At 47.4% G+C, this 23320-nt stretch overlaps 1 protein-coding gene across 4 annotated transcripts in view; it reads left to right on the top strand.

Moving 5' to 3' along the window:
• Positions 1-707: 707 nt before the first annotated feature.
• Positions 708-23320, top strand: part of ADD3 (adducin 3) — a 57098-nt gene continuing 34485 nt past the window's right edge. For all 4 annotated transcript variants that reach the window (XM_075842826.1, XM_075842824.1, XM_075842825.1 and 1 more), the window contains exon 1: positions 708-792. The gene's annotated coding sequence lies outside the window, so the exon portion shown is untranslated. The remainder of the gene's footprint in view (positions 793-23320) is intronic.

Below are 23320 nucleotides of genomic sequence, written 5' to 3'. Positions count from 1 at the left end.
AGGGCGTATTTGGGTGCGTTTACGCCTGAAAACCCAGGGTGTGAACATACCCTTATAATTATCTTATTAGCATGTAGGTTTTATGAAATCTTGGATTTTGACTGCTCGGTGCTATTGTCTCCCTGGATGATAAGCGGCGTCAACTGTGACTTAATTCGATGGGTGGCGTTGATAATTATCATATAATAAAAAGTTCTGCAACTTTCTATATACTTTGTGTTTCTATTCCTTAACAGTTTTAAAATCTCTGCTTGCTGTCATGGAATGAATGGAATATTGGATCTAACCTGAGGGTAAAAAAACCCTGTACATTCCTAATCCTTGTTACAGCTGAGGACTCGTTACAATTGTATCCAGTCTAGGCAATCCTCTGTGAGATAAACAGCAGCCGCCCAAATCTCTCTCCAGTTTGCTACAAGCGCAGGTAAAACGTATGAGTGAAGCTAGGATCTGGCGGGAAGGGGTTAATTGGCTATAACTGGAGACGGGTAATTGCTCCCAGCAGGGGTCAGAAACGCTGACAATTTCCAACCACGGGGCTGGCAGGGAAGGGGTTAAGGGATCAGCACAGGACACTCAGGTCACCACGACCTCAGCCTCTCTATCTGCCGCATAGCTGTCTGGGTATTGTAGTCCCAGCGGCGCTCGCTTGTGATTGGAAGGAGTCAGTCCAATGATTGGTGAGGCCTCCACGTCCCGGCACTCCCCGCGGTGTGTCGTCAGAGGGGGCGTGGCCGGCTCAGTTAGTGTGCGGTGTGCGGCTGTGGAGAGCGGAGCTCGGGATCGTACATGGTGAGTGATGTCCGGGGATCATGGAGGGTGCGGAGCGGCTCACATCCCGGGGAGGCGCATCACATCCACGGTGTCCGGCCCGGCTGTGTGAGCGCAGTGTCCGGGGCTGTGATGCGGGGTCCGTCGCGGTCCTGCTGCTGGGGGTGTGTGGCTGCAGTGCGGTACTGGATGCTGCGGGGAGGGGGAGAAGCTCCGGGAGATCTGCGGACCCTGATTAGTGCTGAGGGCAGATGTGTCCGGGGTCACCGGGTGATGTGGGGTGTTAAGGGTAATTTGGGGTGGGGGGGGGTTTCAGAGTGATGTTGGGGTCATTGTGGGGATATGAGATATCATCCGGGTGATATTGGGGTGTGAGGAGGCGGGTGGTTTGGGGTCTCCCAAGAGAGTAGGGAACTTGAAGGAGAAATCCTGAGCCCCCGAAACAGTGAAGCACTAAAAGGGGTGATGTCTGGTGGGGTCAGAGGTGGCGTCTCTGGGACTGCATTGGGGTCTGTGGTCGGTGTCTGTGGGTGACACTGGAGGGGGGGGGATTGTGAGTCTGTTTTGTAGGAAGACTGGGGTGTTGTAGGGGGCAGTGGGGTCATATACTGGTCTGTCAGGAGTCCTTATGGGGTTCTGCAGGAGCCGCTGTAAACGGGTCTTAGGTGCCCTCCCTGCTGCAGTGCCCAACTCCTGTGTGAAGGGGGGTGATTATGGGGGTGCACCTGTGTGGTGGGGGTGCTTTTGTGCTTGGCGAAGGGAGGGTGGTGATGGGGGCACTCGTGTGTAGTGGCAGGCGGGTGATGTGGGGGGCGCTCGTGTGTAGTGGCAGGCGGGTGATGTGGGGGGTGCTCGTGTGTAGTGGCAGGCGGGTGATGTGGGGGGCGCTCGTGTGTAGTGGCAGGCGGGTGATGTGGGGGGGGCGCTCGTGTGTAGTGGCAGGCGGGTGATGGGGGGGGCGCGCCTGTGTAGTGGAAGGCGGGTGATGTGGGGGGGGCGCGCCTGTGTAGTGGCAGGCGGGTGATGTGGGGGGGGCGCTCGTGTGTAGTGGCAGGCGGGTGATGTGGGGGGAGCGCGCCTGTGTAGTCGCAGGCGGGTGATGTGGAGGGGGCGGGGCGCCTGTGTAGTGGCAGGCGGGTGATGTGGGGGGGGCAGGGCGCCTGTGTAGTGGCAGGCGGGTGATGTGGGGGGGGGCGGGCGCCTGTGTAGTGGCAGGCGGGTGATGTGGGGGGGCGGGGCGCCTGTGTAGTGGCAGGCGGGTGATGTGGGGGGGGCGGGGCGCCTGTGTAGTGGCAGGCGGGTGATGTGGGGGGGGCGGGCGCCTGTGTAGTGGCAGGCGGGTGATGTGGGGGGAGCGCGCCTGTGTAGTGGCAGGCGGGTGATGTGGGGGGAGCGCGCCTGTGTAGTGGCAGGCGGGTGATGTGGGGCGGGGCGCGCGCCTGTGTAGTGGCAGGCGGGTGATGTGGGGCGGGGCGCGCGCCTCTGTAGTGGCAGGCGGGTGATGTGGGGGGAGCGCGCCTGTGTAGTGGCAGGCGGGTGATGTGGGGGGAGCGCGCCTGTGTAGTGGCAGGCGGGTGATGTGGGGGGAGCGCGCCTGTGTAGTGGCAGGCGGGTGATGTGGGGGGAGCGCGCCTGTGTAGTGGCAGGCGGGTGATGTGGGGGGAGCGCGCCTGTGTAGTGGCAGGCGGGTGATGTGGGGGGAGCGCGCCTGTGTAGTGGCAGGCGGGTGATGTGGGGGGGGCGCGCCTGTGTAGTGGCAGGCGGGTGATGTGGGGGGGGCGCGCCTGTGTAGTGGCAGGCGGGTGATGTGGGGGGGGCGCGCCTGTGTAGTGGCAGGCGGGTGATGTGGGGGGGGCGCGCCTGTGTAGTGGCAGGCGGGTGATGTGGGGGGGGCGCGCCTGTGTAGTGGCAGGCGGGTGATGTGGGGGGGGCGCGCCTGTGTAGTGGCAGGCGGGTGATGTGGGGGGGGCGCGCCTGTGTAGTGGCAGGCGGGTGATGTGGGGGGGGCGCGCCTGTGTAGTGGCAGGCGGGTGATGTGGGGGGGGCGCGCCTGTGTAGTGGCAGGCGGGTGATGTGGGGGGGGCGCGCCTGTGTAGTGGCAGGCGGGTGATGTGGGGGGGGCGCGCCTGTGTAGTGGCAGGCGGGTGATGTGGGGGGGGCGCGCCTGTGTAGTGGCAGGCGGGTGATGTGGGGGGAGCGCGCCTGTGTAGTGGCAGGCGGGTGATGTGGGGGGAGCGCGCCTGTGTAGTGGCAGGCGGGTGATGTGGGGGGAGCGTGCCTGTGTAGTGGCAGGCGGGTGATGTGGGGGGAGCGCGCCTGTGTGGTGGATGGGGTGGGCGCAGTGCTGGCAGATGTAACATGTAATTAGTGTGATATGAAATGTAATTGTTCCATATCATGCCCCCGTGTATACATGAGGTCGGCGGTGGGCGCCTGCTGGGTGGCGGGCCGGCACTGGGTATAGCCTGTATGCTCTTGGTACCTGGTGATCATACACTGACTGGGTACACGTGATGTTTTCGGGGCTCGTACAGGTGGTTGTGTGAAACTATCAGTTCCTGCAGAGTAGCGGGATGTGGGGCTGCTCAGGAAGGGTGGAGGGTTTTCCTGCTCTCTCTATGTATTTGTCAGTATGTTTGTTACCATCAATCGCTTTGCTATATACAGATGCAGCAGAGCTGAGTTTGTCATCTAGCTCATTGAGGATTTGTCTTACCTGCAGTCCTTCTATAACACACAACGGGCTATAGATAATGCAGAAGGTGATGAGGACCATTTGCCAAACAGACTCAGCTCTGCTACATCCTCACCTGTCAGGTTACTCTGTGTAACGTGAGCGCTGCATAGTTTGTGGGTGTCTGTTACCTTTCCTCACATTGGGCGAGTTATCTCCAGACCCATCAGTAAGGAGACCCTCTGCTGTGAGCCCCCTCTCCTCTGCTGTGAGCCCCCTCTCCTCTGCTGTGAGCCCCCTCTCCTCTGCTGTGAGCCCCCTCTCCTCTGCTGTGAGCCCCCTCTCCTCTGCTGTGAGCCCCCTCTCCTCTGCTGTGAGCCCCCTCTCCTCTGCTGTGAGCCCCCTCTCCTCTGCTGTGAGCCCCCTCTCCTCTGCTGTGAGCCCCCTCTCCTCTGCTGTGAGCCCCCTCTCCTCTGCTGTGAGCCCCCTCTCCTCTGCTGTGAGCCCCCTCTCCTCTGCTGTGAGCCCCCTCTCCTCTGCTGTGAGCCCCCTCTCCTCTGCTGTGAGCCCCCTCTCCTCTGCTGTGAGCCCCCTCTCCTCTGCTGTGAGCCCCCTCTCCTCTGCTGTGAGCCCCCTCTCCTCTGTGTCCCACCCACAATGATGTCAGGGTTTGGAGCTGTCATCTTCAGTCTGTAGGGATCGGGGCCGATCTTGGAAGGAAAGTTTCTGGGAGGGTTCAGCCCACGAGACGAGGAAGTGTTCTTAATTATTCCAATATCCACGAGAGCCGGGAATGCAGAATCCGCACGCGTCTCTGCGGTCCGTGCGGCGTGTCCTGTCCTTCCTAGCACCTCATGACGAGATTTCCCATATTATTTCTGGACGTCAGGACCAAAGTCCAGTAGTAGATATTGGCCCTAACATCGATTATAGACCTTTACATGGGGGGCTCCTAAACTGGTCACGCTGGTCAGTAATCTGTCCGACCCCTGACCCCGAATTAGGGACTGTCACAGGCAAAAAGTTGGCCAACAGCAGCAATTTTCTATATGTTCCCGCTACTGTGGATGAACGTGATACGAAGGCCAGAAAAGTTACATTAACGATCACTGAGAAGACTTGTTCACCGCTGCCGGACAAATGCCCAGAGAGACCCGCCACGAGAGATCTGGCTATGATGGGATGGGGTAGAATGGATTTCATTGGCCACCTCTTTTGGACTTGTTGGCCGATGAGAATGGCTTCTTAAAAACTAGCAGATGTCTACTCCGTCCCCGTGCACGCGACCGTAGATTTTATCCGTAATTACGGACTGTATTTATGGACCCGTTCATGTCTATGGCCGTTGGTCACCTTCCTGTATATGTCCGGGCCATAGAAAGCTTCCATGTGCTCCCATACTTTATAATAGGAGCACGGCCCACGAATGCGGGTAACTGTCCGCGGCCAGCCCTGCCCGTAATCATGAACCGTGATTACGGGCACGGTCGAGTGTGTGATGCCTTAAAGGGGATGTCCAGGATTAGAAAAACATGGCTGCTTTCTACCGGAAACAGCGCCACTCCTGTCCATAGGTTGTATCCGGTATTGCAGTTCTAATCCCCTACAAACCTTTTTAAAGGGGGTATTATCCTCTTATAAAGTGATTTCATAATTCTAGGATATTTCATTACTTTATGGTTGGTGGGTGTCTGACTTCCGGGACCCCCACTATTTCTGTGACTTTTGCGCTGTATCCCCTTTTGAGTTTAAGCTGTGGTTAATGTGGCCGGGGCGCCGCTGTGCAGGAAAAAACAAGAGAATGCGACACTAAATCAGCGCTGCGGCCCCTTGATTCTCCGGATCGGTGGGGGTTCTAGAGGTCGGACCCCCACCAATCATAATGTGAGGAAATATCCTAGCAATATGCCATCACTTTAGAAGATGGGAATACCCCTGTAACTTTTTGGGTGGACTCGTTGATGTACAGCCCCATCTCTCGCCTTCAGTGGATCATAGTGATATGTTCTGGAGTCCCCTCAATGGGTTTGTTTATACCCTCAAGATGCCCCCCCATGGACCTCACTGGTGGTTCTGACCAGCCATGAATTCAAATTGACAGTTGGGGTCTTGAGTGCCCCAAGTTTGGGTAATGAGGGGGATAAACCAGGAGTGTAGCTTTATTAAGGTCATCGGTAGACAGGGCGACGAGCCGCCCCCCCCCCCACATTTGATGAACGCTCAAGTTTGTGTTCTCTACAGTTGGGTCATTTTTCCATGTCTTTAATATAATTTGATTTTATTGGGGTTTTTTTTTTGTTTTTGATTTATTTGAGTTTTTTGACATCTCCACAAGTTGCAGGGAGGTGAAGTAATAGAACAAGTGTCGGCTCTCCCCTCCTCCGTCCGGCTGCGACGCCTCCTGCTGGTTTCACTGTTTTGAAGTCAATGAGGTTGAAAACTGTTCTCCGGCCCCTCCACCCCCAGGTGTCCGAGACTTTCCCTCCAAATAGGTTTTCTATGCAAAATGGGAGAAAGTAAAGTTTTGTTTATTGGGATGGGGGGGGGGGGGGTCCAGTAACTCTTATTCATGTAACCAAAATAAGCCCAAAGACTACAAATAAAGTAAGTGTTTTTTTTGAGAGATGCAGCAGAGCTGAGCTACAACTCCATAGTGGTATTGGTTTACCTATGGTGTTACATAGGACTGCACAAAGGGGAGTTATCACCGATGTCAAAACAAATTGTTCCATGACAAATTCAGCTCTGCTACATCTTTTTATACAATGCTCCTCTGGGTACTATGCTCGACACATTGGAGGTCTTATAACTTTGTTACTGTTTTGTTAGCCATTTATAATGGGGGAGGGGAGAAGCACTAACATTTTCCAGTACAGATCATGGTCACTGGTGGGTGGTCTGCCTATTGACGGTCACAGCTGGGAACCTTTTGATGTCCACCATGGCTGATAACAGATTGTAGTCTGCAGATAATGAGGCAAATAAATCCTGTAGGGTTATGATAACTTCAGTATGTCAAGTAAACTGATTAGTAGATTATTCCGAGTACTTTTTTAATTTGTAAGGCTGCCTTGTGTGTTGTCAGGTGCCAATCCAGTCATATCTGATAGAGTATTACTTGCAACCACTAACAACCTATATACAAGAATATAACTACTATAATACTGCCCCCTATATACAAGAATATAACTACTATAATACTGCTCCTATATACAAGAATATAACTACTATAATACTGCTCCTACATACAAGAATATAACTACTATAATACTGCTCCTACATACAAGAATATAACTACTATAATACTGCTCCTATATACAAGAACATAACTACTATAATACTGCTCCTATATACAAGAATATAACTACTATAATACTGCTCCCTATATACAAGAATATAACTACTATAATACTGCCCCTATATACAAGAATATAACTACTATAATACTGCCTCCTATATACAAGACTATAACTACTATAATACTGCTCCTATATACAAGAATATAACTACTATAATACTGCTCCTATAGACAAGAATATATCTACTATAATACTGCCCCTATATACAAGAATATAACTACTATAATACTGCCCCCTATATACAAGAATATAACTACTATAATACTGTCTCCTATATACAGGAATATATCTACTATAATACTGCCCCCTATATACAAGAATATAAGTATTAGAATACTGCCCCCTATGTACAAGAATATAACTACTATAATACTGCTCCTATATACAAGAATATAACTACTATAATACTGCCCTATATACAAGAATATAACTACTATAACACTGCTCCTATATACAAGAATATAACTACTATAATACTGCTCCTATATACAAGAATATAACTACTATAATACTGCTCCTATATACAAGAATATAACTACTTTAATACTGCTCCTATATACAAGAATATAACTACTATAATACTGCCGCTACATACAAGAATATAACTACTATAATACTGCTCCTATATACAAGAATATAACTACTATAATACTGTCTCCTATATACAAGAATATAACTATTATACTGCTCCTATATACAAGAATTTAACTACTATAATACTGCTCCTATATACAAGAATATAACTACTATAATACTGCCTCCTATATACAGGAATATAACTACTATAATACTGCTCCCTATATACAAGAATATATCTACTATAATACTGCCCCCTATATACAGGAATATAACTACTATAATACTGCCCCTATATACAAGAATATAACTACTATTATACTGCTCCTATATACAAGAATATAACTACTATAATGCTGCCCCTATATACAAGAATATAACTACTATAATACTTCCCCTATATACAAGAATATAACTACTATAATGCTGCCCCTATATACAAGAATATAACTACTATAATACTGCCCTATATACAAGAATATAACTACTATAATACTGCCCCTATATACAAGAATATAACTACTATAATACTGCTCCTATATACAAGAATATAACTACTATAATACTGCTCCTATATACAAGAATATAACTACTATAATACTGCCCTATATACAAGAATATAACTACTATAATACTGCTCCTATATACAAGAATATAACTACTATAATACTGCTCCTATATACAAGAATATAACTACTATAATACTGCCCTATATACAAGAATATAACTACTATAATACTGCTCCTATATACAAGAATATAACTACTATAATACTGCCCCCTATATACAAGAATATAACTACTATAATACTACCTCCTCTATACAGGAATATAACTACTATAATACTGCCCCCTATATACAAGAATATAACTACTATAATACTGCCCCTATATACAGGAATATAACTACTATAATACTGCTCCCTATATACAAGAATATAACTACTATAATACTGCCCCTATATACAAGAATATAACTACTATAATACTGCTCCTATATACAAGAATATAACTACTATAATACTGCCCCTATATACAAGAATATAACTACTATAATACTGCTCCTATATACAAGAATATAACTACTATAATACTGCTCCTATATACAAGAATATAACTACTATAATACTGCTCCTATATACAAGAATATAACTACTATAATACTGCTCCCTATATACAAGAATATAACTACTATAATGCTGCCCCCTATATACAAGAATATAACTACTATAATACTGTCCCTATATACAAGAATATAACTACTATAATACTGCCCCTATATACAAGAAACTACTATAATACTGCCCCTATATACAAGAATATAATTACTATAATACTGCTCCTATATACAAGAATATAACTACTATAATACTGCCCCTATATACAAGAATATAACTACTATAATACTGCCCCTATATACAAGAATATAACTACTATAATACTGCCCCTATATACAAGAATATAACTACTATAATACTGCCCCTATATACAAGAATATAACTACTATAATACTGCTCCTATATACAAGAATATAACTACTATAATACTGCTCCTATATACAAGAATATAACTACTATAATACTGCTCCTATATACAAGAATATAACTACTATAATACTGCTCCTATATACAAGAATATAACTACTATAATACTGCCCCTATATACAAGAATATAACTACTATAATACTGCCCCCTATATACAAGAATATAACTACTATAATACTGCCCCCTATATACAAGAATATAACTACTATAATACTGCTCCTATATACAAGAATATAACTACTATAATACTGCTCCTATATACAAGAATATAACTACTATAATACTACCCCTATATACAAGAATATCACTACTATAATACTGCCCCTATATACAAGAATATAACTACTATAATTCTGCCCCTATATACAAGAATATAACTACTATAATTCTGCCCCTATATACAAGAATATAACTACTATAATACTGCTCCCTATATACAAGAATATAACTACTATAATACTGCCCCTATATACAAGAATATAACTACTATAATACTACCCCTATATACAAGAATATCACTACTATAATACTGCCCCTATATACAAGAATATAACTACTATAATTCTGCCCCTATATACAAGAATATAACTACTATAATACTGCTCCCTATATACAAGAATATAACTACTATAATACTGCTCCCTATATACAAGAATATAACTACTATAATACTGCCCCTATATACAAGAATATAACTACTATAATACTGCTCCCTATATACAAGAATATAACTACTATAATACTGTCCCCTATATACAAGAATATAACTACTATAATACTGCCCCCTATATACAAGAATATAACTACTATAATACTGCCCCCTATATACAAGAATATAACTACTATAATACTGTCCCCTATATACAAGAATATAACTACTATAATACTGGTTGAACAGAATTCCCCTATAAATCTGGATACTGGTGTCACATATTTGGGATTTTCCCACATCGTCCAGCAGTGAAGGGGTGTGAGTGATGCATTAAAAATGGAGCTGCAGTTTATAGATAATTGGGGTCCGGGGTTCGTCATCACTGGATTAGTTTTGAGTCTTCAATTTAATAAAATATAATTGGATTTAAAGACTTCAGTTTCTGCTGCTCAGTGGCCCCCAGAGCTTGCAATTATCCTAATTGTTGTAATAATGAACAGGGGGGGGGGGGGTGTTGCACTTGGTATTGAGCGCCGCTCCCTCCGGTCGGCATTGTAGTAGTGTGCGCGCGCCTCGGCCCTGATGGGGCAGTATTCCACAATGTGCCTGTTATTAGTCTCCAGCCCCCAACAAGCCTCGTTCTGTCATTGTCCCTTTGATCCTCATTCTTGGCAGCAGTTTTAGTCTCACAAATTACGCTGATTATATAATTCCATGTGCGTCGTGTCGCTGAGCGCGGACACTCGCCCCGGGCCTCCATCTTTTGACATATTTCTTGCACAGGTTTGTTTTTTGTATAGTGAGGCCAATAAAAGGGTCAGCAGGGAATTGTTCCAGGAGCCCCCATAGATTACAGCCACACATTGTAAATTCAATCCATTGTCAAATGTCAGATCCTTAAATTCCGTGCCCTGCAGCACTCCCCGGGCCTGGTGCTCTGCTCATCCTTAGCCACCTAGTTCATGAATACAATACTAGACACCAGTGAAGACTGACACTTCTACAGGCGCAGCATTAGGACTTCCAGTATTGGGGGGTTGTAGTGACATTGACGTTTCATGGCATTCAGGGACTGTGGAAAGTTGGGTTAAAACCCCTATGGGCACGTATGCAGCAACGACAACCTGGGCAGTTTAGGAGAAGAAAAGATTTTTTTTTTTCTTTTTTGTTCTGGGAAACGTAATTTTCACAGGTTTTAGTTTTGGGGTCCCAGAAGCTAGACGCACCTATCCCCCTCTATTATCGGCAATCCCCCCCCCCCCTTTCCAGTTGTTTTTTGTGGGGAGTGGTATCCCGAATTTGACAGTTTTCCATACAATTTGAATGGTTTTGGGGCTTGATCGCATCTGGCACCAATCGCCACATAGTGGAAAAAAAAAAAATTAGTTACCGATGCGATGGGCCCTAAGTGTGTCCCCCTGCATAGAGCCCCCCCTTTATGAATGTGAGGGCCTCCGATCATCGCAGGGATTAGCTTCTGTCATTGCCCCCCCCCCCCCCCGTCCCCCTGTGCTGAGGAGCTCCCCGCGACACGGCGGCCTCTGTGATCCGGTGTCCTGTAAATCCCAAAACACAAGATATTTATAAACTCCAAAATGTTCATCATTCCGATCCCCTAATAGACTGATCCTAGTGACCGCTCGGGGTCTGTCCCCTGTGTGACCTGAGCATGCTGGTACTTGTAGTCCTTTTAACGGCTGCAGCTTGTGCCAAAATACCTGAGCTGCACAGAATTAAAGGAATTCTCATTTTTATTGTACTACGAAGCGTTCTGTATTATCATTTTTCAATTCATCACCGGTTTCAAGATCTCTGCTTACTTTCAGCGAATAAGATCATTCGTTGTTTACAGTTGCAGGCTTAAATCCCAAAACCGCTCTCAGCGGATGGGTTTGTTACAATGTATCAGTGTATGTAAGAGCCTGGTTTCCTGGGACAAGAGAGACATTTGTGTCACTTTGTTTACTATTGGGGTTATTTATGTTGATACTTTGTATCCAACTCAATAGTTTGAAGAAAGAAAAATAAAGGGATTACAATTTTTTTTTGCCTGACAACAAATAGAGATCTTAAATTGTGCTAAATTGAAAAACAACCTATATCACTGTTCACATGAGGCTGCTTTTTCCGTGTTTTTTTTTTTTTTTTTGCTCCTTTTTTGTTAACTGCAATATTCTTGTAGCTAATTCTGTTGGTTTTCGTCCTTCTGTCAAGTTATTAATAAATCTATCAGTGCAGCTCCCACAGGGCTCCTCTCCCAGCTTTCCTAGGCCCCTGAGTGGGAGATGACAGGCAGGTTCAGCGTACAGATCTCTTAGAAAGCTGGGTTACGAGCTTGGTCATGTAGGGGGTTAAGTAGAGCTGTCCAGGAATTTATCAGGAATACTTGTGCCGCTTATCTCCATCTCACCATTTGTGTGTGAGAAAATCCAGACCTGCCGGTGGGAGGAGACGCGCGGCTGACAGCGATTCCTCCTTCACGTCTTGTAATTTGTGCTTATTCTTTCGTGTTTGAGGATTTTTTATGTTGGGTGTGAAGATATTTTTGACATTCTTCAGATCGTTATACACGTTATTCCTAGGACTACAGCCTCATTTCTACATTGTATTTCTTAATAATACATATTCCTATTCTGCACTGTTCACTCACGTCCGTCACTACTGCCAAAAGAGCTTGCAATCTAATTTGTCCACCTGGACCACGCCTGCCCTTGTGTTTTGTTTTATAAACCCATTCGTTTGTTTGTGACTATATGAATTGGCCACAGGTTCTCCTCTGCACCCTGGTGTCCTGTATATGGTCTCGTGGCCCCAGGTTCTCCTCTGCACCCTGGTGTCCTGTATATGGTCTCGTGGCCCCAGGTTCTCCTCTGCACCCTGGTGTCCTGTATATGGTCTCGTGGCCTCAGGTTCTCCTCTGCACCCCGGTGTCCTGTATATGGTCTCGTGGCCCCAGGTTCTCCTCTGCACCCTGGTGTCCTGTATATGGTCTCGTGGCCCCAGGTTCTCCTCTGCACCCCGGTGTCCTGTATATGGTCTCGTGGCCCCAGGTTCTCCTCTGCACCCTGGTGTCCTGTATATGGTCTCGTGGCCCCAGGTTCTCCTCTGCACCCTGGTGTCCTGTATATGGTCTCGTGGCCCCAGGTTCTCCTCTGCACCCTGGTGTCCTGTATATGGTCTCGTGGCCTCAGGTTCTCCTCTGCACCCCGGTGTCCTGTATATGGTCTCGTGGCCCCAGGTTCTCCTCTGCACCCTGGTGTCCTGTATATGGTCTCGTGGCCCCAGGTTCTCCTCTGCACCCTGGTGTCCTGTATATGGTCTCGTGGCCCCAGGTTCTCCTCTGCACCCCGGTGTCCTGTATATGGTCTCGTGGCCCCAGGTTCTCCTCTGCACCCCGGTGTCCTGTATATGGTCTCGTGGCCCCAGGTTCTCCTCTGCACCCTGGTGTCCTGTATATGGTCTCGTGGCCCCAGGTTCTCCTCTGCACCCTGGTGTCCTGTATATGGTCTCGTGGCCCCAGGTTCTCCTCTGCACCCTGGTGTCCTGTATATGGTCTCGTGGCCCCAGGTTCTCCTCTGCACCCTGGTGTCCTGTATATGGTCTCATGGCCCCAGGTTCTCCTCTGCACCCCGGTGTCCTGTATATGGTCTCGTGGCCCCAGGTTCTCCTCTGCACCCCGGTGTCCTGTATATGGTCTCGTGGCCCCAGGTTCTCCTCTGCACCCTGGTGTCCTGTATATGGTCTCGTGGCCCCAGGTTCTCCTCTGCACCCCGGTGTCCTGTATATGGTCTCGTGGCCCCAGGTTCTCCTCTGCACCCCGGTGTCCTGTATATGGTCTCGTGGCCCCAGGTTCTCCTCTGCACCCTGGTGTCCTGTATATGGTCTCGTGGCCCCAGGTTCTCCTCTGCACCCTGGTGTCCTGTATATGGTCTCGTGGCCCCAGGTTCTCCTCTGCACCCTGGTGTCCTGTATATGGTCTCGTGGCCCCAGGTTCTCCTCTGCACCCTGGTGTCCTGTATATGGTCTCGTGGCCCCAGGTTCTCCTCTGCACCCTGGTGTCCTGTATATGGTCTCGTGGCCCCAGGTTCTCCTCTGCACCCTGGTGTCCTGTATATGGTCTCGTGACCTCAGGTTCTCCTCTGCACCCTGGTGTCCTGTATATGGTCTCGTGACCTCAGGTTCTCCTCTGCACCCTGGTGTCCTGTATATGGTCTCGTGACCTCAGGTTCTCCTCTGCACCCTGGTGTCCTGTATATGGTCTCGTGACCCCAGGTTCTATGCACCCTGGTGTCCTGTATATGGTCTCGTGGCCCCAGGTTCTCCTCTGCACCCTGGTGTCCTGTATATGGTGTCGTGACCCCAGGTTCTCCTCTGCACCCTGGTGTCCTGTATATGGTCTCGTGACCCCAGTTTCTCCTCTGAATGGGTTGAGGCTGTTTGGAGGCCGCGGATGTCTCTTATCACAGGGAGCACACGTGGCCTTCACAGGCTGTGCCAGAGCGGAATCAGACCCGCAGCTCTCTGGAGGGCGATGTTGGCAGTAGTTCAGTTATGTGGCAGATTTACCCGACAATGTAGCAGCAATGCTGGGGCACGAGGTTTGGGACGCCTCATACTTTAGTGGTGTCACTTATTGCTGCTCACTGCAGGTCAGCATCTGCGGGCAGCGGTCACCGCATTGTCCTAGACGCCTCCATTATATCAATGGCTGATGGTGGATTGTAAGTCGGTGACTGAAGCTGCTGCTTTTGACCCATTTTTTTTCCTTCCACGTTCATGTCTATGGCCCGTCCGGCCTCCGGGTCTGGTAATGTTTACCCAGTCGGGTTGTCTGATCGTCTTCCCCCGTTTTCTTTTGATCGCAGGCGGCCCGGATCTGTTTTGTGTTTCGTTCTTGGTAACCAGATAGTACAAACATTCAGGGTGAATACATTGTTTGTAAATAGAAACCAAACACTGAGCCGCTCGCTCCTCCTATAGAAGCTGCGGGGGCTCAGCGGCGCGCGGGGTTTGTTATGAGGTCTACGACATCGATTCGACACACGTCTTGCTCGAGGCTTCACTTCTTACCTTTTCTTGTAAAGTTTCCTGACGCAGTTTTTTTGCTGATTTCATTCTCCGCTCTGACAAACATTTGATAAGAACAAACGCGTTTCAGAGCCTCCAAGTGTCCCTTAAACAAATTGATTCATCAACGATTCATTTAACGTTGCCAAAGATTTCCCTGTACCGGAAATCCCACGTCCAGGATGGTCATTTGCCTTCGTTATAATTTATGAATTCTTAGATACGTGTCAAGGTTACACGGCAAGCGGCAACCAAAATTGTATAAATGTGCATTTTGGAGTATTGTTAAATATTTCTGTTTAATGGAGGTTACCAGGACCCACGTCTATTACTCGGAACAGGGAACGGCTGCATAGAGCGTCTACCTCTCTGGAGGACATAGCATAAGCATGCGTTATATGGACAGCCCATTGATATGAATAAAAATGGCGTAATACTCCATGTCTCCTGTGGGGGAGCTGTAGGTAAATGAAACGCTTGCTTCCGGATGTCACCACAGATTACAGCGGATCTGCTTTTTAATGAATCATAACTCACTGAGCGCACTGTCCTGTCGAACCCAAAATCCAAGCACCCTTACAGGATTTTCCAATCTTGATTGTCTTTTCCTCGAACTTAAAGGCGTCTTCCACTTAATCTATATTTGTCTATGTAGATCTGTATGGGAGCAGTCATTGTATACATCCGTAGGCTGGAAACCCTACAGACCTAACACTTCTCACAGCTGAGGGTTTGTTTCTTGCTGTGATTACTGGGGGGGAATTTCGTGTGACTACTAGGAGTGGGCCAGCTGCAATATACCCTGACATCACCTTATTGTAGGGGGACTCTTCTAGCAACAAGAGAAGGTCCAAGGTGGACGACCCCTTTTAGAGTCTCTTGTCACCTGTGCCTTTTTTTCAATAGAGATAATGGGCACAGATGACAATGTAGGGGATACGAGAGGCAGTACCGGAATTTGTCTTTTGCTTTTGGCTTTATTACAGAACTGCTGCTCTCTGGAGATAAGCAGCGCTCCATCAGGTCTTTTGCATTCTGTTCCCCTTTGCTGTGCATGGAGTATATATAATGGGTATATATGTTTGAGCGGGGCCACTGTGATCTGCTTGTGGAGTGTATGGAGGATATTTCTGCCGTATGTGATTCTCACCTGTGTGCTTTGTGCCCTAACGGCTTTGCTTGGGATTAAGAGCGCCGCGTGACATGGTTTACGTCAACACACGGAGCTACTTGACAGGTTCTCGCCGACTGAGTGGTGGAAGGTTACACATCGGTCTCTCCCTTCTTACTGGCTATGGATAGATACGAGGACACTGCAAGGAATTTATTTTTAGGCGCTAAAAGGGACGGCGGCGGATTTAGTATTTGGGGTTCTCCTCTAGTCATACGTCGAGGCTGCATTATATACGTGTTTGACCGATAGGGAATGGCGGTAATCTCATCAGAATGGCACCGTGGCCAGCAGAAGACTTCTGATAACAGCGCTGGAGTCCGCCGCTCCAGAATGCTGCCACTTAAACGTCTGCATTCTCCTTATAGGTTTATAGGGAAACGGTGGGAAGAATACACTAGAAGGACTCGCCAAATGTTTTCAGGAGGCCCCCCAAGTAGTAAAAGCGGTTCCACCTGGTAGTTACAGCGAGAAAACAAACCCTCAGCTGTGAGAAGTGCAGGTTATGCCTCTGGTTCTTTACAATGACTGTTCCTGTGCAGATCTACAAATTAAAGTGGAAACCGCCTTTAAGTTTGAAGAAAACGCAGCTGGTATTGCGGTCCCCTGAGGGTGCCCGGATTTTGGATTCCTCGGGCCGGGCGCTCGCTGGGTGTTGGCTCATTAAGCAGCAGAATAACCTGATCATTACAGCTCACTTTCACTACATTGTCAGAGGATCGACCTCCTAATCCGCAGAGCTTACAATCAAGTGAAGGAGCCGAGGCCGGAACCAGTCTGTCCTGTTCCTGGAGTGGTGACAGTCAGTGCGTCGCATCTGCCCCGGGTTCAGAACTGGTTCCCCCACTTCAGAGGCCAGATTTCTGCCATTCGAGAATTTGCCAGCACATATATAGGGGTTGGGCGGGGGCCCTGGAAGAAGCAGCTGTGGCCCCGCACTCAACTCCTGCTCCACTAAGGGTTAATGCCTGGAGGGGTCGCAGGTCACGCTGCGCGTTTTAATTAGGTTGATTTTATTTTTGCATTTAACCATTTGGTGCCCGGGGCTCCCTCCCCTGTGGGCGCCCGGCCAGAAGTGGATTTCAGATGTCCCTTTTTTTCAGCAAGTGCAGATTGTGGGGGCACTTTTTGGGGGGTTTTCTTCATTTGACACCCCCCGCCCCCACTTCCTTAACAGCCAAGAACAATTTTTATACAAATGGGTTGACCGCCGGGAAAGTGTTGCATGTCGCGCAGTTCTCCCACAATTCCTTGCTCTGCAGTACTCTCCTGTTTACACGAGTATATTACTGGCTGTTCATCCTGAGCCTCCTGGTTCATGAATAGAATGCCGAAACTGCGGTGAAAACTGACACTCAGAGCAGTAGGATAGATGGTGCAGGAGGGGTCTATAACTTTGCATTGCCTTTCAGGGTCTGTAGAAAGCTGAGTGGTGGGCGTTAGTGGTGGTCACCTTACATCCGTGTTGCCCATTCTGGAGACTTCTTACAAGATGTCCGGTATTCCTCCTTCCCTCACGTCCTACAGGGCGAGCGTCCAGGTTATTGCTGTTCATCTACAACATCTCCGCTGCTCCGAGGTACAGATGTGTTTCCGGGCGTGGCATCTACAAGGTCACCCCCCCCCCCCGCCCTTAATGGAGCGTTCGGAGTTCCTGTGTTTTTAATGTTTCCCAGTTCCACTTTACATTCTCCTCACGGACAGATTTCCTGACTCTCCGGGGAACTTCACTTTCATGGGACGTGTTTATTGAAGGTCACATGTAAAACGAAGGTCGTGGATTCTTTCCATAATGTCCGCGTGTCATGCCCCTCTGGTGGTCCTATATGGATAGTCCATATAGGTCACTTCTGGGATTACTTTTTGGGTTTTGGGGTTTTGCTAAATTTTGTTTCATTTTTTTGGTTGGATGGAAGATAGAAGAATATTTCCTTGTGGCTGTAATTCTGTGGATATGGAATAGGCTCTATATATATCTGGGCTCTTCATATAGCTGGGCTCTTCATATAGCTGGGCTCTTCATATAGCTGGGCTCTTCATATAGCTGGGCTCTTCATATAGCTGGGCTCTTCATATAGCTGGGCTCTTCATATATCTGGGGTCTTCATATATCTGGGGTCTTCCAAAATGTTGCGAAACCTAGAACGCCATTCATGATCGACACGGCTTCATTCATGCCAATGCACCATCGCTGTATCCTCCATCCTTGTTCTGTGGTGCGGTGAGAGTCCCTCCGCTGGGCCGGCTCTGCTGAATCGCGCTGTTTTCTCTCATTCAGTCGTCCACAACAATCATTAGTCTCTAATTCGCCTTTCCAAGAAGTCGCCTACAGGAAGCAAATCCGGAAGAGTTTAGTAAAGGAAACCAGGTGTCCGGAGCAGACGATCTGCTCTTCCCAACAACATGCCCATTCTACCCGTGCCAGCTGGCGGTCACAGCGCACTACAGTCATCTGTCTCCTTCCAACCGAACCAGGACTCGGAAACGTCAGTGTCGAAGGTCGGAGCTTCTCACAGGGACAAATACTTTGTGTGAAAAACATGGCGTTTCCTCTATGGCCTGACGTTGACAATGATAATGCAACTTAAAGGCGAACTCCTCTTCATAGTATTTATTGGTTCTACATATCGGTGGCTTCATATTCAAGAAGGACTTTTTTAAAAAGTGGTCAAATCCATATTCCAAGTACAGAAAAAAAAGTTAGAGCAGTCCCGGTAAACTGGTCCCTGAGGGTAGAGTATACGTTATGTATCTCGCCGGACAAGCAGATCCTTCAGCCACAATCTGTTTGGTGTGGAGTCCCGTTAATCTCCCAGTTCTTCACCCTTAACCCCTGCAAGGAGTAATGGACTTGCCTGATTAGATTCCCTGGTCGCAGACCCTAGAGTAGTCACGGATTGGCGGAGGTCCTGTTACTAGAAACGTCTGAAATCAGGGATCATCGGGCGATCATTGCTGGATCGGGAGGGGTGAGTAGCCTGGCAGGTTTTTATGGCAACCTGACATGTACTGTATCTGCTATACAATGGACTGCCTCTCTGGGCTGCACACACTTGTTTTAGGTCCCGTGAAAGCCGCATCGGGCGTCCTGCACATCCAGGATAAAAAGCACACGTGACGTGGACGTTTCACAGGAAAGTGGAAGATTGTATGTCGCCTGCGTTCTAAGAGGGAGACTTGGTGCAGTCAGGCCGTGGGACGACACATTGCGTGGGGTTGGGTGAACCTCATTGACCTGCGTACATAGTTCTTGTTTTTTTTTTCCGTTGACTTTCATCCGTGCTGGGAGAACATGCCTCATTTACTTGTAGGATAAACATGAGGATCTAGGCGAGGTCCCAGCTGTGGGATCTTTGTAAGTATCCGGCACCATAGCATGCGGAGAGGACCGGAAAACCCGAGCTCCATCCATCCCCTGATCGGTGATGTATAATGTACGCAGCCCCTCCGCTCATTGTTTCCTGACCGGTTGGGCAGCTCAGCCGGTTACACGTCTTGTCTTTGATGACTTTTATGGTTGACGAGGGTTTTGTCTGCCAGAAACACAGGTTGTAAATAACCAATTATTCTAAATGCAAACACTGTCCACGAAGGAATATGCGGTTATATTGGGGTAACTTCCCCTGGTGCTCCTCCCACATGATGGTTTGTGGGGGCTCCCCCAATGGGATGGAGCAGCACTACTATGGTCTGCAGAGGTTACATGATTGGGGCACCCACTAAATTCAGTTAATGGGTGGTGACCATGGTGTCTTAGCCCTATACAGTGCTTCACGATTGGATGGTGTTCTTGGATTTAGTGGGGGACCCCAGCACCCATTACGTCTAATGTCCTTCGGCTTTTGGGGAGTTGTAGGAATGGTCGGGGCTTGCCTTTAGGTAGGTCCAAGCACCCACTAAAATCAATGAATGAGTAATGTCCATGGTGCCCTTTCTTTTTTCTTTAGCTTGTCCTGTGGTGCAAGATTGGACTTTGCTTAAGGTCAAATGATTGGATACAAAGCTCGTCATGGGCATCACCTATTTATTAATCTCATTGGGCACTTGGGTCCCATTCAATTCTGCAATACTGGGACACTCGTAAACAATGGGCACCACCAATTCGTTGAGTGTTGTGAACTCCTCCGTTGCTATATGGTTGATTGTATGGGACTGAGAGTAAAGAATGGGTGGGGTCCCCTGGGTGCCTTAAGCTTCCTTATTTTTGCAGGATTGGATGGGACTTTCTGGTTCATGTGGGTCCCGGGTACTCTCTGAGATTTAATGAATGGGTGGCGCTCATGTCCTTTGGTTTCAATGTGACCGTCTTTATTGGGGTCCTCTCATAGAACATTTCGGTATCTGGGCGTCCCGTTTCTGGTTATTTATTGGTGCTTCACTTTGGCGCTGTATTGAGTTGTTGTTGTTATGGTCCAGGTCTTTATAGAGCGGTCTCGGAATGACAAGTGACCATTCCAGGCCTAATACAGAAGGGACCGTTCCATAGTCCCAGAATACCTTGCAACACATTCCAGGTTTAGATTCCAGGCGGAATTCCTGGCATAAGTTGCCCATTTAAACCTTGCATTAATAGGGTGTGAATTCTTGCGGTCCCTTAGTAATGTAATATTCCTGCGCTCTATATTTAATGGCCCTGACCTCGTTGTCTGCTCTGGGGACCCCTCTGTTTCTGTGTCGGGCACATTAATAATTGTTATAAAACTTGCTGCACATTTTCTACCGTATTATAATTTGGATTTATCCTGCAATTATTGGGTAGGAGGGCACGGGTTGTGGGGGGTTTGATTGCAACACACCTTTAAAAAAGGGGTTAATCGGACCATTGTATTTAAATGACGCATTGAGGCGTCTACCCATAATGGAGCCCAGTTATACCCAGTTAACGACCAGCATATGCGCCCCTTCCCCCGGTGGTCCCAGTCTGCTCCTCATAAGACGGTAGAGTACAAATTCTGATAATTATCCACATTTTTCCATTTGAATTTTCTATGAAAAATTTAGTTTTTCATGGAAATTTGAGTAGGTGGGATTAGTCTCCTTTTTCATCCTGGCACATTTTGTTTTTGCAATCTGTTTTGTGCTCCTGACCTCTGGGACCGCTGCCGATCCAGCTTTTCCCCTGCACAGCGGCAGCGCTGAACTGGCACAGTGGCACCTTCATTCTGAGGATCGTGGGGGTCCTGGCAGTCGGGTCACTACCAATCAACAAGTAATGCCCCATGAAGCAGTGGGAGATCCTGTTTAAGGCTCCGTTCACACTGGCATTTCTTTATTGTTGGTGGCAAGAAAACTGGCAAACTTGACAAGCGCTTCAGACTGACCCCTGAACGGTAGTGTGAACCGTACCTAATAAAAAGGCTGATTAGGAGAAAGGTGTGAAGTCGTTTCAGTTGTTTTCCCCAGTGAATTTTAAGGGGTATTAATTTCTCAAGGTTTTCAAGATCTCTGCTTGCTGTTATTGAATGGGAACATTTCAGATTTACTCCCAGTGGATAAAAATCTGTCATGAAATGGACACACAGGTGCAGGACTGTAAACAATGAAGGGTTCTATTGAATGACAGCAAGCAGAGATCTTTAAAATTGTGAGGAATTGATACAGAAAGTTGATTGTATCACTTTACGTTATATGAAGAATAACCTTTCTACAATGTATCTAAAATATTTTCATGCGGTCTGCGAATGTTCTGGGATTGGGGATAGTAACCTCAGAGCTGTCACTTGCCGCTCGCTGGGTTCTGGATTTTCTTCTCTTGCTGACGGTGTGTGGCGCCGGCCGCTGTCCTACTGGGATCTAATGGTTTCTCCATCTCTGTCTGGAAATCGATCATCTTTTTCCAGTAGGTTTTATTGTCCCAGGAGCCCCCGGGGTCTTCATAGAAACACTTGTGGGCTCCGCTGGGATCGAGGGAGAGGAAACTCCATTTGAAGGAACATTTTTCCAGCCTTGTCCTGCGGCCTCCCCGGGAGTAGGGACGGATTTCACACTCGTCCTCCGTTTCTTAGTCTTGCTGGTATTTTTTCAGTCTTCTCTACCACTTTTCATTAAAGGGATCGTTCAGTTTAGAAAACTCATTAGGAATTCTGAGTAAATACAGGGGGGTCCTCTATTCAGGACCCTCATCTCTTGGTCAGACTGGAAAGCGGTTACATAGAGCGTCACCCTCTGGAGGGCCTGTCCTGGCCTGTATTACTCTGACCACATGGACACTGTGTAATACTTCATTTATCCCGTGGTGGCGCTGCAGAGAAACTGAACACTTCCAGGTTTACCCACAGATCACCGCTGATCGCTCGATTCCCAGCAGGAGGACCCCTTTGAGATCTGTTTATAAGGCACCCCCTTCTAACAACAAGACATTGTCCAAAGTGGACAACATTTTAATGTCCCGGAGATATGAGCTGCATTCAAAGTTCTGCTTGTTTTCTGTTGGTAGAGTGCAGTTCATAGTAAGGCCCTGTTCACATGGCGTGCATTTGACGCATTTTGTGGTGCGTTTTATGCTTCAAAAAAAGCGCAAACGCGTGATTTAATCTTCCCATTGACCTCAATGAGAGAGCATATTGTTGGTACGTACATGTTTTTTTTTTTTGTTGTTTTTTACGTAAGCGTATTTAAAAAAAAAAAAAAAAAAAGCGTAAGGACAATTTGAAAATGCACTCAAAATGCGTCAAACACCTGTGTTTTAAAAAGCGCTTTACAAAAACCGCTATCGTTTTTGCCATATTTAGACTTATTTTTTATCGCCATGTGAACAAGGCCTAAGAGCTCACATGTTAGTACTTTGGTCCCATAACTGCCAGCCGAGTGCAGTCTGATTCCATGGGCAATTATCAGAATAATTAATGCAGCTCTGGCTGTGACTGGAGTATTAGACTTGATGTAATTCATAAACTGTAGAAAATAAGTAAAATATTTGCTGTTGCTGAGCATTACCTGGTGGTTTAGTCTGCGGAGTTCTATTTTGTTATGGTGGGTCGGGGGGACCACCCGGTGACCCCGTTTTCCTGTGAGGACTCATTGCTTCTTCCTCGTCTCGTTTTAAGCTCCGCCACGAGCCGCCATTCCGGAGTTGTAGTGATTTCAGCTAATCTGTAAAGCTTGGTGTAAGTCCTCCTTAATGATGTGGAGAAATTACATCAGATCTGCCCACGCTGAGATTTTAAGATTAATATTTAGTTAAGCCTGTAATAAATTTGTCAACTTGTTCAGCCACGACCGTCCATGCCGATACGGCGGCGGACACGCGTCCTGTGTTTAATATTAACCAGATATTTTGTTTTATAGATTATACATTTATCTGTGTAAAAAAAAAACTAAAAATAAGAACCACAGGATATGTCCTAAATTATCTATATGGGGGTCTTTACACCGCCCCCTATCATCATCAGAACAGGTCCTCTTGTATTCTGTATAGACAGCGCAGCAGGGTGTGTGTACTTTATGGCAGCTGCAATAAATGGGAGTTTGTGGACAGAAATGTCAATAGGCTAAACGTTTTCAAGA

This window comes from Rhinoderma darwinii, chromosome 11 (genome assembly GCF_050947455.1).
Source record: "Rhinoderma darwinii isolate aRhiDar2 chromosome 11, aRhiDar2.hap1, whole genome shotgun sequence".
Lineage (NCBI taxonomy): Eukaryota > Metazoa > Chordata > Amphibia > Anura > Rhinodermatidae > Rhinoderma > Rhinoderma darwinii.
This window is presented reverse-complemented; position numbering and strand designations above follow the sequence as displayed.